The sequence below is a fragment of the Salarias fasciatus genome, chromosome 5 (genome assembly GCF_902148845.1).
Source record: "Salarias fasciatus chromosome 5, fSalaFa1.1, whole genome shotgun sequence".
In the NCBI taxonomy this organism is placed as follows: Eukaryota; Metazoa; Chordata; class Actinopteri; order Blenniiformes; family Blenniidae; genus Salarias; species Salarias fasciatus.
The window spans coordinates 26,841,086-26,859,293 of NC_043749.1; the positions used below are offsets into that span (position 1 = coordinate 26,841,086).

An 18,208-nucleotide genomic window follows, 5' to 3' on the forward strand; every position below is an offset into this window, starting at 1 on the left:
TTCAGTGTGGCGGTTGCAGACATGATTAAAGACATGATCAAAGGTTTCACTTTGTTAAAAGTAAATCACTCTGAATGTGTGAGAAACGACAACTTTGCTTTATTTGTATGCTAAAAAAAAGTTATTTCTATGCATAAAAATGTCAAAGTCAGGATAGGAAGATAACAAAAACAATAACAAAAGTTATGTAGTGTTGCCTGCTGGAAAAAGGAGAAGGAAGAAGTCCCACACAGACACACACACACACACACACACACACACACACACACACGTGTGTGAAGTACCTTTAATCAGTATGAAGAGGAGATAAACTGGAATCTGTGGACCAGCGGGGGATCACTCCAGCAAATCCCACCATAAATAATTGTAAATACTTCTGCCCAGAAGGACCGCTATTTGCCCCTCATGGCCTCCATATGAAGTGTTAGGTCAATGAAGCAGTCACATCCCAGAGTCTGGAGTGTTTTCCTCACTGTGACAACGCTAAATTACGGTGCTGATTGAGCAGAGCGTCACACTCACTGCCTGCTCGGCAGCAGTTTTCCACTAACTCATCCTTTATTTAGCCTGATCGGTGGCGGGCCGCAGCGCTGACCGCTCTGGGATTATTTTGTGTATCATGCAGAGAATTTTATTGAGCCAAAATGTCTGCAATGAAGGATATTATTAACCTCTGGCAGTTTTTTCCAGAGCGTGAATTCAGATTTTCTTTACTTGTCCAGTAAAGACAGTAATAGAAAGTTCTTTTCATCCATTGAACCCCATAAAGGTGGACAGTGTCCTGGAAATATTGCAAGATACTGAGGAGTCTGAAATCATGAACTCACACATATGTCAAATGGAAGATGATCAGGATATAACATTTAACAAGATATATAGTAATATTAAATATGTTCAAATACAAAAGTAAAACAATTATTCAAATGTAATATAATTACATAAATAGCAACACTTTAGTGAAATAAGCTTCTGGTAAAACATAACTGGGAGCCCCATTATATCTTTGAAACAAAACATCAATAGTACACTAATGGAGGACAGTGTTGATACAAAAAAAATACAACCGATGTTCTGAAAGACCAAGTTAGTAGTGAACATACGTGGATTGGCGCAAACATTGCAGTGATGTAGTACTTAAATGTGGTCTTACACTCTGGACTACATTTTCAAAGTCTTGGCCTTGACTCGGTCTTGGTCCCTTGAAGTCTTGGTTCTGTCTTGGGCTTCAGATGCTCTGGTCGTGGTCTTGACTCGGTCTTGTCCCTATACAGTATATTCTTGGTCTGGTCTTGCCTTGGGAGGCTGGTCTGGGTCCCTCAAAGTCTTTTGATGCAATTTTAACATTAAAGTCAAAGCAAAAGAGGGGGAAAAAAACCAAGCAGAAGTATCAATGTTTTGGTATTGATCTGTATTGATCTGGAGTGGTGAGTCAGTTCATTTTTAATGCATTCTTCTTGCACTGTCACATAATTCCAAACATCTATTGATTTCAATCAAGTCTGTGTTTTCTGGGGAGTGAGGGGAGCTCCGACGAGCGTCTTCAAGCCTGCGTTTCCCGTCACACTGTACTGAAACAGATTGGGATGATAGTAGTAATTGCGTGATTGTACTGCAGCTATGAATACAAATTTCTGCCGGGACAAAATACACGTCACAGCCCTCTGTTGTGCGACTGCGTGAATGTGCGTTTGTGTGTGTGTGCGCGCGCGTGTGTAGTTCAGCAGTTTGGCAGGAAATGCCGTGCAGGCAATTAAAACTGTTCATTAATGCTTTGTTAGACAACACTCCAGCTAATCCCATCATATGGCAGGCAGCGATAAGGGCATTTGCTTCTCTCGCTGCCTGTCTGGCTGTCAGTCTGCTGGGAGCAGATACGCTATCAGGACCCAGTTGTAAAGGTGAACAGAAGACTCACTGATACTGTGATTCAGCTTTGGTCAGGGATGCTGGGAGAAGGAAATGCTTGGCAGCGTGCGCCAGGTATCCTGAAAAAGTTCAGGTGCAGAGTAACAGCTGCCTTTATTTGAAACATTCCTTCAAATTAAAGCGATTATGGGCACAATTTCAATTGGCAGAAAAGCATGAATTGCCAATATATTGCAAAAGCAAGCATTTTTGTTTTTTTGTGGCATGATCATTCATTTTCAGGCCAGTTTGAGTCAATGGATGATAGCAAAACCTTGACATTGACAGTATATCAAAGGTATGAACTCGTCAAGGTAACAGTTGGATTAGCTGGAAATCAGATCTCAGTGTTCTTGATCTAGACAGTCATTACAGCCCTTTTCAGGATGAATTGTTCTCACCACCCAAAAAAACAACAGCGATCAAACCATTCATGTATTCATGTGTCCTATGATCTACTGTGCAGCAATAACGACAGAAACATTGCCAGTGGAGCAAATTGGGTCCAAACTGTAACACACTTGCTGCAAACGGCTTGGGTGGAAGTCGGCATGGCTGACAGCTCACATCCTGTTTTAGTTTAAGTTACTCATGATCACACAGTCTGAGTTAGAAAACTTAACATAATCAACAACAAAGCACAGTCTTTTCATAGCTCAGCGGACTCCCGGTCCATAATCTCCTGGAACGTGGTCCACCTGGTGAAACCTGGACTCTCTGTGAAGTGGGAATGGAAGCCATCACACCGCTGTGCAGCCGGACATCGTCACTGCTGCTGTTGCCCGAGTCATTTTGCAATGTGACTCGTTTGGTCTCCGCCAGAGCCCCTCATTAAAAGAGTTATCCAATAAGCACGCGTTCCCATCACAAAGTCAATTGCATAACGTTTGTGCGTCATTCACATGAAACAACTGGAAAACACAGCCTCGCAGCCACACGAAGCACAAGTTGAGCTTGTTATTTAGTTTTCTTTTTTCTTTCAGTTTTTTTTTTTTTTTTTTTTTTTTGATTGTGATGTGGTTGGAGAGTGTGCATGCTACAGGAGCCTCGGCCAAGCTGGCAGGGAGGAGGAGGAGATTACCATTTCCACAGTGTGTGTGTGTGTGTGTGTGTGTGTGTGTGTGGTGTGTGTGTGTGTGTGTGTGTGTGTTGTGTGTGTGTGTGTGGCCCCGGAGGTGACTTCTGAGCTGCTACTACCTCTGCTAGACTGGAGCTGTCAGAGCTGCTACACTCACGTCTGTGTCATCGCCACAACTAACACTTCTGCTCCCACCGCATGCTCAGATGAACACACTCAGACCTTTTATTCATGCACACATTTATTTATTTGATTTAGTCAGCATCGTCACGGCCGAGACCAACGTGTAAACTCGTAGGTACACTTCAGTCACTGCTCAATAACCTGCGCTAAGACTTTTCTTCTGAGCTTGAAGATGAAGGTGAAATGATTTAAAAGACCTATTCTGTGTGTTTTTGCTTTGGAGGGCACAGTGTTGGGTAGTAAAGCAACTCTGACATTTCAAACCTGAAAAGTTCATTTTGATGTCTTTGTTGAGATTTTTCTTCATTCCCTCGATGTTGTTGAAGTTCTCAGCATGAAACGGCCAAACATAAGCTGCTATTGCTTCTACGTGTGGAGTAGACTCATGGAAACGGCCGCAGTGGCTAATCTGCAGCCGCACGTACAGAAGATTTCCCATAATATCTGGCAGCGGGCTCCATGTCTAATACGGTTTTTGAAGGGACGTCATTATCATCGATTCTACATTCTGGAAACGATGGTAATCATAAACTCTACACATGTGCTGCGGTCACATCTTAAGCTGCTCCATGTGATCCGGCTGCAGAAAGCAGAGCGAGCCCATCAGCCGGTTTGGGAAAACAGCTGCAGCCCGCTGGGACCCGTACATGAAGGACGATTGTTGTTGCATCAAACCTCTTTGTGCTGTGATATGTTTTTAAGTTGACCTGTCTTGTATCCGTCATTCCTGCAGCAGCACAGGTAACGCCCAGACCTATTTCCAGTCATGCACTTACCTGTGCGTCCTGATTATAAATGCAATGTGCTTCAAGCAAAAATACCCGTGCTGTGACTTGAGGGTGATTGAGGAAACAGCTGATGAAGGGACACGAGTGCAGTAGTTTCACACCCGCAGCGTCTGCCTGGCGGCGCCAGAGCGTTTTCTGTTTCGCTTTGGTCGCCTTCCCTTTATCCTCCTGCCTCTTGTGTTTTTGAAAGGAAAGGTGTTTGAAACGAGAGTAACTGAAGCTCGGCGTGTGCTCTCTCAGCTCTTCTCACCTGGCTCAGTGACTGAGCAAAGAGGCCATGGAAGCGGTTCTGGCTGAAGCAACCTGCTGTAATACTGCAGCTGGAAGACACAGTGCAGCCAGCAGTCAGCCTGCAGCGACGCGCTGAAAGTGACACTAAATGTAACACAACTTTCACTGTTTTCGATCTACATTTATATGACAACGGCTGAGGTTGCAAGATGCCGGTAGGTAAAATGTCAGCAGAGAAACATGAAACTCAGCATCTTGTCACTTAGTGTGTAAACTCTTTAAGTTTACATGTCGACATATTTTTCAGTTCCTTCTCTCTGAGCGTTTCTGGAGGATTTTGGGGGCTGTGTGGACTGCAACAAATACCGCAGAGCCGGGAGAGATGGAGGGCGCATTGTGAAAAGGAGGATTGGTCTCCAGCCAGTGAGGCTCTTGTGTCTGCGCTGGCACAGCTGCCTGAACACCAGTTAGGAGGATATAGATGTAGCAAGTCTCGTTTTGTCAGAAAGTATCAGCAAAGTTTACTCTGAGCAGCTCATGTGGCGATGGCCTGATTGCGTATTCTTCCCCCACTTAGACAGTAAATGGAGCTCCAGAATAATGCAGAGCAGGCCAGTTTCATGCAACAACACAACAACACTGAGACGTGAGCTCAATTAGACACTAGAATTAGCCTCAATGTGTTTGTAAAAACATGCACGTGACATGAGCACATGAAAATATGGACATTTTCATCAGCTATAATTTGCACCACAACACTGTTTTTACTGGTCCAGCTCATGGAAGGTGAAATTGGGCTTGATGTGTCCCCTGAATTGAAATGTGTTTGACATCCTTGAGATAAAAGCAAAGTTAGAATGATGCCATAATTAACCTAATACACATAATTACTATACAAAGAAAGCCGGATAGACACATATTTCCAGATGATATACCAGCTGACAGGCTCTACCTCTCACAGCTGGAGCCACGCAGTTCTTTAGCTTCTTTCAGCGATTATGTTAAAATTTTACCAGTTTTATGCCATTTTTATGGTTGCTTTCTTCATATTTTGAGGTGATGAATGGTGATGAACCCTTCTATAAAAGAAAAGCTTTGTATTTTTCAGCTAAAATAATCATCACATGTCATCCAGAGACAAAAGGTAATGATGGAATTGATGGCCCAAACCACTAAAAAAGAATAACAATAGCTGAAATGGCCAAACCTGTTGAAGCAATTAACAGGCGAAAACAGCTAAAATTGTCAAAACTGGTGAAACAACTGAAGAAGACTAAGAATTGTTGAAAGTTTTGCGAAAATGTTTCTGTTGATGATAAAGGCTGCCGACCTCTGAACCTGAAACTGTGATGGAAAGATGACAGGATGCAGACATTATAATCTATAGGTCTTTATTTATTTTGCAGATAAATATATTGCAATCATGCTTTTCATATACACCATCTAAAGACATTTATTATATTTTTTACATATAAATTTTACATTAGGCCCATGAAACAGCTAGAAATATACAAACAATATTCTCTGACTAGACATTTCTATGACATTATAATTATTATTATCTTTATTATCATCATCTTTAATATTACTCTATTCTGTTATTGTTGTCATCATTTTTACAGTTGAGAGATATGTGCTATAGTTTCTGAGATAGTATTATTGCAGAAAACAGCAATAATATCACTTTTTTTTTGTTCAACATTTAGACAAAACGAAAGAAAAACTCAGGTTGTACGGACATTCACAGATACATGTATTACACAGTCCAGTTTACAACATCATTCAAGAGAGAAAACTGCAGTATGGTAACTTTATACAAAATTCACAGAATCCTTTTTGTCATTGCACATTTTAATTCACATATCTTTGAGAGAGAAAAAGAGAAAGAAAACATAACTTAAAGGAATAAAACGGGACTGATTCAACCTGATTCCTGTCGCATGTAGCTGCCACAGAAGCAAATTCTCTTCTTCTTTCTTGGTGGTAATACAGTGATATCTGCTGTCTGTAACAAAGTGTTTTCAATATTGCCGAGAAAATAACTTGATATGTCGAGATAGGTTTTTTTTAATCACCCTGTCAACGGGGGCAGTTTTTCGTGGTGTTGGCCTGTACAAATCCTGGCTTTGTCGCGTTGCTTAACAGTGCTTTTGCCAGCGCTTTTGTCTCTCGCTGAGTAAAGTTTCTCTCTCTGAGTCTCATGTAGGAAGTCTGCACTTGCTACCCAATAGAAATACACTATGGCTTCTACTGAAATGAGCAAAGGCCTTAAGAATTGATATGCATGGAAAGGAAATTATGCAAGCTGAGCAGAAATAACATTTTGGATCACGCCAAGTCTTCACATTAGTTCATGTCTTCATGTTCTGTTGCAGTTGAATTTATGGGGAGAATAGCATGATTTTGTGCACTTTTTAAACATGTACGTAGCCTTCGTTGTTTTGTGGTAGCGTCTGAGAGAATTTGGTCACGTCCACCTTTGTTCCTGAGGAGAGGGTTACTAAATAGATATACAAGTAAACGATTCCAGGCATTAAGTGGTAACTATATCACCGTTCAGTTTCCAACAAAGTACAACCGGTCTCTGCAGCTTATTCACTCTTCACAGTTTAAAATATACATCTGAGTTGGCTTATTGCAACGCGCTTGCTTTTTACTGGTTGTCAGTCACAGGAAAGAAAAAAAAAAAAATCTTCATTGCTCTCATGCAGAAATATAATATGCACAGTGCAAATGTGGGATTTCTGTAATGGCTACACCTGTTTTATGAGAGGTGGTAGTCTACAGATTCAAATTGTGCTTGTGGGCGGATGCTGTTTTTACTCCCCCCATCGCTCCGTGTGGAGTCAAAAAGGAGGAGCGGGTGAAGGATTTAATCCGTGTATCGTCATCGGGTCGGACGTCTGCATCGATGTTTTTTAAAACCAGAGCTCGATTTTGGTCCTTCTCAGTCTCACACATAGAAAATAAGCTAAAATGATTCTACAAAAAAGATTCAGACAACATACAAAGTTATTGTTCTTTAGAAAACAAAGAAACAATTATAACAGTCTCTTGCTATGTATCCTATGTAGGTTATTTTTGCTGTTGTCACAGGTTTCAATCATGCCAAACAGAAGTTGGACACTTGAGAAATTCCAGACTGTACTTGTGCTTTTCAAACGGATCCCCAGACGTGGGCGGTAAACATTTCAGGCAGAGTGCAGCTTTCTGCAAGGGAGTGATAGTCTGGCTAAATTATACTTTACACATACAAGCAGATTTGGCCTTACCTGTTGCACATTCCCACATTGTCTTTGCCTTAAATTCGTCATCATTAAATTTACAAGCTTTCGAATTGCATTTTATCCACCAGCTCTCATTGTAATGTAGTCATTTTGTGTAAAAGCAAAATGCATTTTACCAATATTTTTCTTTGTACAGTAATCAGAGTTTAGTAGATTAATATCATCAAAGCACAATACTATTGAATCAAAGTGGGCCTCCAGATTTAAATTATATATATTCAATATACAGTAATTTCCTAAGTCACATCTCCTTTTCTAAAAAGACTAACTTTTTTGCATAATGAAATTCATAATATCACAACAACTTTGCTGGGTGATTTATTTTTCTTCATAAGTTTTATAACTCTGTATTATACAAATAAACAAACAGAAAAACCCCTAAAAATAACTGTGTAATCAGGTTGGTTTCACGTGTCCCCAGGAGGTAGGTGAATAAAAGCAGACGTAGAAGTCTAGTGGTCGTTCCCAACCTTGATTACGTTTCTTCTGTAGTGGAGCGCCGTCGTGGCGAGACGGAGGAGACGCGCCGAGCCGAGCCGTTTAGATGTAGGCCTCCTCGTTGGCGGGGTTTTGATTCTGGTTGTCTGTCTGCTGGTCCGGGCCGTTTTCCTGAGCCTTCACCAGCACCAAGGGCTTGATCATCATCCGCAGACGCTGGGGACAGAGAACCGGGAAACTTTCAGGGAGGACAGCAGTGTGACAGCTGGGAAGTTTGTGCTCATGAGCTGTAACAAAACACACCAGCTCCACAGCTGTGAGCTTGATGAATGCTTGCCCTCAGGGCCCGAGCGGAAACACTGCTTGATCGTGCATTATCCCGGACTTGCAATACATGTGCAATATTTAAATCAAACACGCTCCCCCCTACAAATCATTCAGAAAGGCAAAACTTTCCACACTTCCTGAACTCAGCGAATCCTGCAAATGTTTCCCATAATGCTTGGTGGTTGGACACGAGCTCTGCAGAAGGAATTTTTTATGGAGTGTTTGCAAAACTGAGCCCGGGTGCAGAGCACTAATCAACCGGCTGATTGCTACAATTAGACAATCAGCCATCAGCATGCTGCTGCTGCAGGATCTGACACCTGCACATCGCCTCTGATCGCCTCTGTTCCACTGCCTGCAATTACGGCCCATTTATTCTGTCAGCTCGGGCTGTGAAGTTATATCTGTCACCGGGGACTGTGGGACTATTATTGAGTGCACTGTGGATGACTGCGAATCAAAAGCTGTTAATATAAATAGTACACCGGAAAAGGTATTAGCAGCCACTGATTAGATCATCAGGCCAATAAAATGCAGCGCGGCTTTGTGCCGCATGAATATACTGAGAACTCTTGTGTGGCAGTAGCCATCAGGAAATGTTTAGCAGAACTAATTAAAATGTCTGTTTTTGCTAATCCTTTCGTCATCATTTTTCCCCTGATGACATTCTATTTTGGCTTTACCCAGCATGCTTTTTTGTTTGTTTCTTAGAAAACCATCCAGTCACAGTGACGCACAAAAACTAAATGACATTTGGCCAAGCTCATCACTTTCTGGAGTTAATTGAGGATGTAAAAGTACAAATTTAATTACAAATTGCAGTCTCAGGTCCTTCGGCCTTTCAGGAAAATCTTGCAGATGTAAGTGAAGTTGATGAAGACATTAAGTAACTGTGTTTATGTGAACCAGACTATATTTATGGTGACCTCAAATGTTCATCCAAGCTTACTGACATGATTAAAATTAATCTTCTCCTAAGAGTCCTGAGGGCTTGTGTTTTACATTTACATCACATTATCCTCATCCCAAAAAATCCATTATGTTCATATAGATTGGTGTGGCATACAGCACGTAATAATAGTTTGGCTCGAGTTAAAAAAATATATACTTGCACACTAAGTAATCCACTTAAAGTCAACATGCTGTGCCTTGCAGCAGACTGCAGATTAAAATTCAAACCGGTTAAGAGATGTGTGAAGTTCTGAGAGATGGCTACAGCCACGCGAATGTTTCCATCTTTAATACATTCCTGGTATTAGCATACCAGTTACTGTGAGCATCTTGCAGCCCAGTTCACTTTTTTTTTTCCAGAGAGGAAGGATAGGTTAACCTTGGGGGTATTTCCAAACCCTGAGAAAAAAAAATAGCTTAAGAAGATTCTTCTTACCTCTTTGTATGTGCCTTTGAGTGTGAGGAACATGTAGCCCCTGTAGCCAGGGATGAGGATCATGGAGGAGAGCGCCATGCACCAGCCGACCCCCTGACCCCAGGACGGGAACACGTAGTCGCCCATGGTGAGGGGAACCATCTGGACGGCACTGAAGATGAAGACTCCCTGGACACCAAACAAAGAAACAAGGAAACAGGTTTAACAGCCAAACACAAACAGGAAGGATCAACATTCAGTCAACGTGATGGTTCTGTTCATCTACAACACTTCTTACCTCAAATCATTTTTTTGTTTCACGATTAAATGATGATTAAGGAACAATGAGCCAAAATGAGCTTGAATGAAGAAAGGAGGATGAGATCTATCCCCTTGAATCCTCCTAACTCACATGCCTTATCTCACACCATCTTTGGTTTAATGTCACACTTTTCGCATTATATTATATAATATTATTATTGAAAGCCCAAGACGCCTAATGTAGTGATACTATGGGAAATTGTTTGAACGTACATACTAGATGCAGCTAACGGTACTTACAGCCACAATGAGCGGAGTGAAAACAACCCAGCAGGCCTTCCACCACAGGCAGGGCCTGTAGCCCACCATCTCCTCAATGTTGTCATAAAACTTGTTTACACCTGAAGAAGAAAAAAAGATGAATTACTGATCTGTTTTGAATTCCTGGCTCCATTTCAACACTCCATTCATTCGCTTTATCTCTCAGTCTCGTCAAAAGTCATCTGTGCACTGTGGCTTCAACCCAAAATTGGAGAACCTTCATTCCAGAGATGAAAAGGTGGCTCACCGTAGAACCATGAAATTGAAATGCACTCAAAGAAGACCAGGAAAAGCAGGGACATCCCGCTGGCAGAGTAGTAGTCAAATAGCTTGAAACACATACAGGCCGCCCTGCAAAGGAGACAAGAGAGGAGGACGTGACGAGATGGGCGAAGGCAAAGGGACCGAACACTGAGGAAGCAATTATTTCCATGTGCAGGACAGAGCGAGACAGGTCAGCTGGAAGCACTCGGGCAGCGCGAGCACCAGCCACCGTGGCTGGTCCCAGTTAGCAGTGCAGGTTTTCACTGCGCTTGTGCAGCAGATATGGAGAAAAGCTCGCGTCTAGTTGTTTTGCAGCAGGGAGGTCATTCAGGGAATGAGTTGCTGTTTGTCCCTTTGTGCTCATTGAAGTTGGATGTACTTTGAGCAGCTCCGAGCGGAGAGGAAAAGGCCGTCTTATTCTAATGGGGTCGAGTCTGTGGTGTGAAAGGAGACCACTGAGGCCGGAAGAGAAGGACTCTCATTCTCATTTCCAAGATTCACCAGAGCTCAATGCACCCAAAATAAAATATGAAGAAGAATGTGAGGCAGCATTTTGTTTTCATGCTCCTTGGACTTGGAACAAACTGCATGGTCATACAAGAAAAAACATCTTTTTAGACATTTAGGATGTGGTTTTAGTGGGTATAGCACTCTCACGTCTCTATTATATTCAGTACTGGGAATCTTCCTTATCAGAGTTTGCATGTTCTCCATGTGTTTATCCAGATACAAGCAGTAATAGAAAGCAGATGGACGGACATGAAGATGCAAACACACACATTACTAACATACTGTATTATTTAATGGTCTGGGAGTCAATACAAAGACATAGTTTAAATTGTCCACCCCATCAAATGCAAAGAACTAAAAAAAGAAAAGGCCTTCATACCTTTTAGTGTTGCTGAGTAAAACTTGATGCTAAATAACTTGAACTGGTTTGGCTGGGAACTCCAGTCTCAGGAGTATGAACTCATGACCTTTTCACTCGCGCTGTATTTCACACAAAGGCCACTTTACAGGTTGAGTTAGCAATCTAACAGGTTAGTAGGTCAGCCACTGCGCTCACGGCAGCAGCGTCCCTGAGGGAAACGCCTGAACCAGAGAGCAAGCCGAACCATCCTCTAACGGCCTCCTGGAGGCGTCTCGGAGGGTTTGCTGTATCATGGTTTTACCTGTGTGATGTTGGACAGGCCGATAATGTAAGAAACCAGGCAGACGGCTGCGATGAAGAGCTCTCGGCGCTTTCGGAGGACATGAGGGGAATTCATCCACCAGGGCGGTGATGAAGCCTTCCACCGTGCAGAACTGCAGAGATTTGCGGAGTCATGGTGAGACTTTGTTACGTAATACGGAGCTGTCACAACAGAAAGCCCTGCTGCGGTTCAGGACGCCAGAGAGAGATTTCCATTTAAGACATGTTGCGATCAATTGTTGACACATCGTCAAAGTTTCCAATCAGAAACATTTTTAGTTTTACTCTCTGAAAAAAAATTAGGCTTCATGAAACAACACCACCTGTTATGTAACATTAGCCTGTTTAATCAGCCAACTCACCACATGTTGGACACTAGGAGGACTTAATGCTACAAAAACTACACAAATAAAGAAAGAAGAGTCTCCACTCATAATGAAAATATAGTTTTGACAAATCTTTACCTGGCTGTCGATTCCCAACATCAGCAACATGGAGAAGAAGAGAATTGCCCAGAGTGGAGAGATGGGCAGCTGGGTGACGGCCTCAGGATACGCCAGGAAAGCCAAGCCCGGCCCTGAAACATGTCAATATTACAGGATGTTGGTATTTTCAGGTCAACAAGAGGACATTATAGCACTTCTCATTCATTTTATCCAGCTTATATGACAGAGCAGAAACTGAAAAACTGAGGAAAGGAGAGTTTAAATCCGATGTGTCATTGAGAGAAAGAACATGTTCAATGTCAGTATTTAGGACAGGGAGTTTACAAAATGACACAGCAATTTACCCTTTGAATAAATCCCCATAATATGAATTACATACATTATCTGATTGAAATAATCCCATCCTTTCTTTTTTTTTGAAGTGTCACTTGCCGGTGCCTTTTGTCACAATTGAATCCTGAAAATTGATTGCAATTACCTGAGGCTGCCACATCACGATGGGCCTCTTTGTTTATGTTGGCCATGAATCCCACGATGGAGAAGATGACAAAGCGGCGAACATACTGGTGAAGGAGTTGATGCAGCAGACAATGACAGAATCTCTGTAGGGGAGAGACAAAGCACAAGGCAGCCATTGTCACGCTTATATCAATTCCTTATCAACCCGTCACACATTGTCGCGAATTGTCGGGGCCGAGAGGGGGGGAGGGGAGGGGAATGGAAAGGTGGAAGCCATTTTACATCCTCGCGGCGGCACAGAGACTTGAATATGTCTATATCGATCTGCTCTTCCAAATGGCAGCGAGCTCCAGCAATTTTCTAACAGCGATGATGATCACAGATTCACATAATTGGCCTGCTCGCCAGCTTTAACCCCGCAAGGACACCGAAGCTAATGCACACATCAGAATGCACTGCAGAGCCAAAACAATGAAAGCGTGTGCCCAAACTGTCCCAAATGGAAGATACGCACACACCAGGATGCAACTAGCAGCAAATGTGACCTGAGGGAGAGACTTCCTCCCCAGTCCAGTGCGTGTCCTCATCCCATCTGAAATGATAGTGTTTATAAGGGAGAACCTGTAAATGCTTCAAGCACCCACCTGTACACGTTGTTATTGAAGGGATTGTAGCTGCCGAGAGCAATCAGAGAGCCTAATCCCAACCCGTAGGAGAAGAAGATCTGAGTGGCAGCATCGAGCCACACCTGACACACAGTGGAGAGAGAGAGAGAAGACGGAGAGACACATTCTTAAACTGGATACCGGGATCCTGCATACACAACCTCTTTGGTTTATTTAAGGCTGCATAACTGGCTGTACTGAGGACTGCATGATGAGAAATCTATCTAAAAGCTGTTTTTGCTACACCTGATCTTGTGCCCTCTCTGAACATCGTCTCATTAGCAACACTGCTTCATATCAGACAATAGATTTAAGCCAAAGCGAACACGATGTTCTGTGTCTGTGAGCCAAATCCCATCCTTTCTACTATTTCGTCTCACGGGAATGAATGGCGATTGTTCCTGACGCCGTCTGCAGATGTTAATGTCAATGCTGTGAGCTGACAGGGTTTATTTGGATAAGATTTAACAGGCACGACTCTTAATGAATAAGTACAGCGCACTCCTGGAGCATTTAAGATGCAGGGCAGTTTGGAAACCCTGGCATGACCCGTCCGTTTCCCGTGAACGGTCGAAGCGACATCAGCCTGTGCTCCAACGTACCTCAGACTCCTTGAGTTTGTCGAAGTCTGTGTGATGTAGAAGAGGATCCCATCAAAAGCGCCAGGTAAAGTGAGGCCACGGCAGAACAGGATGAACAGCATGAAGTAGGGATACGTGGCGGAGAAGTACACCACCTGTGGGATGCAAATTCACTATCAAGCAATCAGGATTATCTCAGCCAAAATAGCTAGACCAGTGACAGTGATTGCACTTTGATAATTTGTTCTAAAAGGCAATAAACTGATTAAATAGCTGATAAGGATCTGAAATACAATAACTTTGTGTGTTACTGTGGCACCATCCTGCAGCAGAGCACAGTGCCCTAGTCAGCCATTCCCCAGAGGCAATATGACCCCAGAATGACTTGGTTCAGTACACTGCCAGTGCACCATTTTCCTCCTTATCTGAACTAATTTCCCCTGTCCTACCATCATCGTAATTATTAAGTCATTCATGATAGACTCAACTGAATTGGAAACAAAACCAGCAGAGGTTTTGTCACTGAGACTCTCTGCAGTAAAATGTGCTCAAGCTTCCACTTTTCCACACAGCAAACCGGGTTTTGTCCACTGAGACTGATGCAGAAAGTAAATTATGAGTCTTCTGAGTGGGGAGCTCGATGGAGGGGAAAGATTTGGTAAAAATTTAGCATTCACTGTCCAAATAACTGAGGGTACTTCAATTAAATGCAGAACTGTTAATACATTTGTGCATGCAACTCCTGGTTATCAAACACTGAAAAAAAAGATTATATTTCATTTAATTGAAGTGGAAAATGTTTAACCTTGAACTACTATTCATCCTTATCCTTCATCATAGGCCTTTTTCAGAGGAAAATAATATGATGTGAAGTTAAAAATCACTTCATTTGAATGTGTCATGGTACCATGTTTGTGACCCTCCAGCTCTGAGACAGAGGCCTACAGATCACAGCAGGTTTTGTTTGTGTCCTTGTTGTCTCAACTACCTTACTTTGCCTGTCCAGCTGACCCCCTTCCAGATACAGAATAGACGAGCACCCATGCAATGGCGAGTGTGATGGCCAGTGGGACCCTGATCTCCCCAGGTTTCTCCAGACCATCGGTCAGCTGGTGCATGTTACGTCTGCAAGGAAGCAAAGTCGTCTCATTGCAAGCCACAAGGTCATTCTTGGATTTTGTGCATGAAGCATGCATGACTGTGTGTTACACATGTCTGGATAATGACAAAGAGACTCTAATGGCTTTCTTTTCTTCCCCCTAAAGCATCACAGTCAAGTGAAGTCATGCTTGTATGCACGCATGTCTACATGGTATGTGAGTCCAGCCATCAAGATTTTTTTCCCCCCTATAAGATAATCTTAGGCCTTTTATCACGTGCACACGTTTGTTTTCTATGTCGATAGCTACTGACAAATTTGGGAAAACAGGATCAACAAATGCAACACACACAGTAGAGGCCATGACATTAAAATCTCTTCACAGCATGGCAGTGTTCTCATGATCTGAACAGATCCAAATGTCCTGCTTACTCCCAGAACTCCACCACGGCGCTGGTGTAGTTTGTGGTGTCAGGAATGCTATAGTTGTTGAAGCAGCGTTCTGTGTTCCAGGGATTGCCACAAGTCTGCCATGGCAGATCCTGGAAATTAAAGGAGCACACACACACACAAACACACACACACACACACACACACAGCTCTTTTACTTGGACCACTCTCCCACCGCTGGGTCCCTTTATCTCTGGCTGTCGAGCAGCCAAGACCGTGATACTCGTTCGGGACATTGAGATTTCATGCTTTTCTCAGAGGACTGAATGCCTCATCGCCAAATGCATTTATCAATACCTTGTGTAAGGAGCTAATTGTGTGGGAAAGGAAGTATAAATGTCATACTCTGTTAAGGACTGTGTAGCCTATTTAGGTTATGCTGCAAAGACACCCTGCCACCTGACTGAATGGATTACCGAGTAAAAATACGAGAAGAAACGGTGAATCGAGAAAAATAACGATAAATCGAGAAAAAAAAATAACAACTGTACCTCAATAAAGAAAATCTGGAAGTATCTAAATGTTTAAACCTTTAGGAAAATATGTTGAATAATTGCGTTTTCAGGGAACAGCGATGGTTTGAAAATCAGATACTCACTGCAGTGAAGGAGTTGTACAGATAGTAAAGAGCCCAGGAAATAATAACAATGTAATAGATATTGAGCCAAAAGGACAGAACTGCAGCAGCCAGACCCACACCTGAAACAATCGGAGAATGCAGGCATAATGTTAAATTCTGCTGGAATTAAATGGGAAAACTGAGTAGATGAAATGAAGGAAATAGAAGCTGTTACATAGGCTTGATTGTGTATGACACCTTATTACATAATTGGGCCAGCTCCCAATTTCTTGCCAAAGATAAAGCAGAAAACAGATTCATGGCCTTAAAATATGACAAATATATAAAAATATATTTGTTTTGTTTGTTTTTTTTACCTTTGACATTGGGGCCAGCTTCCACACTCCAAGACCTCCAATGGAAGTATACTGACCCAGGGCCGTCTCCAGAAAGAACAAGGGCATGCGGCCAATATGAGGGTCAAAAAGTATGGAATCAAGAAGGCCCCTGGATGAGAGGTGAAAAGTAGAGGTGTGTAAATGATGACGAACCCGTAATTTACTGGTATGTATCATAATCCAGAAAGATATGCGGTAAAAGAAGCGTTTGGTGTCAGATTGCAAACCACATTATGGCGTCGGGATTGTGCGTAATTACGCACGGCACTAACGGGGCATAGCCTGAACATATGTTTTTGAATCAAAAACCTCCAGGAGCAAGCTGTCAGGTTTTCATGGCGACATCTTTGCACTCCGTCTGGTGTGTGGGTACACTGAAAATAGCCAAAATTCCTCTTTACCTCCGCCGTTTTTTCCACATAGGTAAGGAATCGCCAGACATTCCCGAGTCCGATTGCGTATCCGACACAAGAAAGAAGAAAGTCAAATTTTCCACCCCCACGTTTCTCTTTCGGGTATGTCCTTTTTCGTCTTTTGCACTTTCACCACCAAGGTTTGGGTTTGTCGTTTGGTGTGGTGGTGGGCGCGTCATTGACCGTCTCCGTTAAGACGTGCCCGTCCGAGGCTTTGTCCCGTTGGTAGCCATGGTCACGGAGTGTGTCGGACAGTCCTGACCAGTGGAGAGGAGGGGGTTTCAGCACCGGTCCAGACAGACTGTAGCGTATCCGTCCAGTACTCCCAATTCCCAGAGAACAGCCGAGGAAGGGCGAATGATCGGGTAGTGTGAGCAATTATGAGCAGGAGCAGAGGCACCTCAGCAGCAGCCCAGACGCCCTGAAACCACAAACACACAATGAGTCAAATTTCATATCAAAAAGGCTCGGAAGAATATTCAGTTAATCCATATTTTAACAACTGATCGGGTTCAGTATTAATTGTCACTGATTGATGTCTATATTTCAAATAAAATCAAGAACATTGTATAGGATAATTGTGAAAGAATTTGAAAAATGATGAAAGCTTTATAAATATATATATATATATATATATATATATATATTATATATATATATATATATATATATATATATATATATATATATATATATATATATGAAATTACATCATCGGAGAGTCGTAATTGTATGTAATTTATTCTGGGGTGAAGAGAAACTGAATGCCCCACGATCCGTGAACCCCACGGGATCAAATAAAGACTTCTCATGCAATAAGAATCACTTTTAATAGCCCGGAGTGAATCCATGTTAGCAGAAATTTAGAGCCTGCTCTTGTCCTTGATTCATTATGCTCTAAATTCAAATGGCCCACTTCCCACTGCCTCCGGTACAAGAGGAGGGCAATTAAACACATTTAGGAGGCAGACGCGATCTCCATGTCTAATAAATCACCTGAAGAGGCCAATAACTCACCGGAGCTGCAAGTTCAACGCGAAATTTCAAGATTTTTTTTTTTTAATTAATTTGAGCTTGTTTATAATTTCTATTCGACAAATATCATTAAAAAAAATTCCAAGACGGTTTTATGTTGATTCTTTTTTTTTAATCAACTTTTTGGATGTATTTGAAAAAAATATATGTAGTTTAATGTGCACACGCATAGCCGCTGCGATAAGCAAATTACGCACGGAGCGCGCTCTCAGAGCTTCCAATCTACCTGGTGCGCATTGGTGAGGAGCGATAAGAGGCAGGAGGTTTTCATGTAGATTTTTGCCAAAAATAATAATCTTCATTTCATGGAGATGCAATTTAAATCCATAAAATATCACCACTACTTGGTCTGAATGTAATATTTTACATTTTGCGCGCGGACATTGTCATGGCAATTTGGCATTAGCTGCACAATAATGTGCTATTTTTATACACAGATGACTAATTGCATCTCACATGAAG

At 42.3% G+C, this 18,208-nt stretch overlaps 1 pseudogene; it reads right to left on the minus strand.

The window, feature by feature from the left end:
• Positions 1-7,603: 7,603 nt before the first annotated feature.
• On the minus strand, positions 7,604-16,364 carry LOC115388179 (sodium- and chloride-dependent GABA transporter 1-like; annotated as a pseudogene).
• Positions 16,365-18,208: the final 1,844 nt, after the last annotated feature.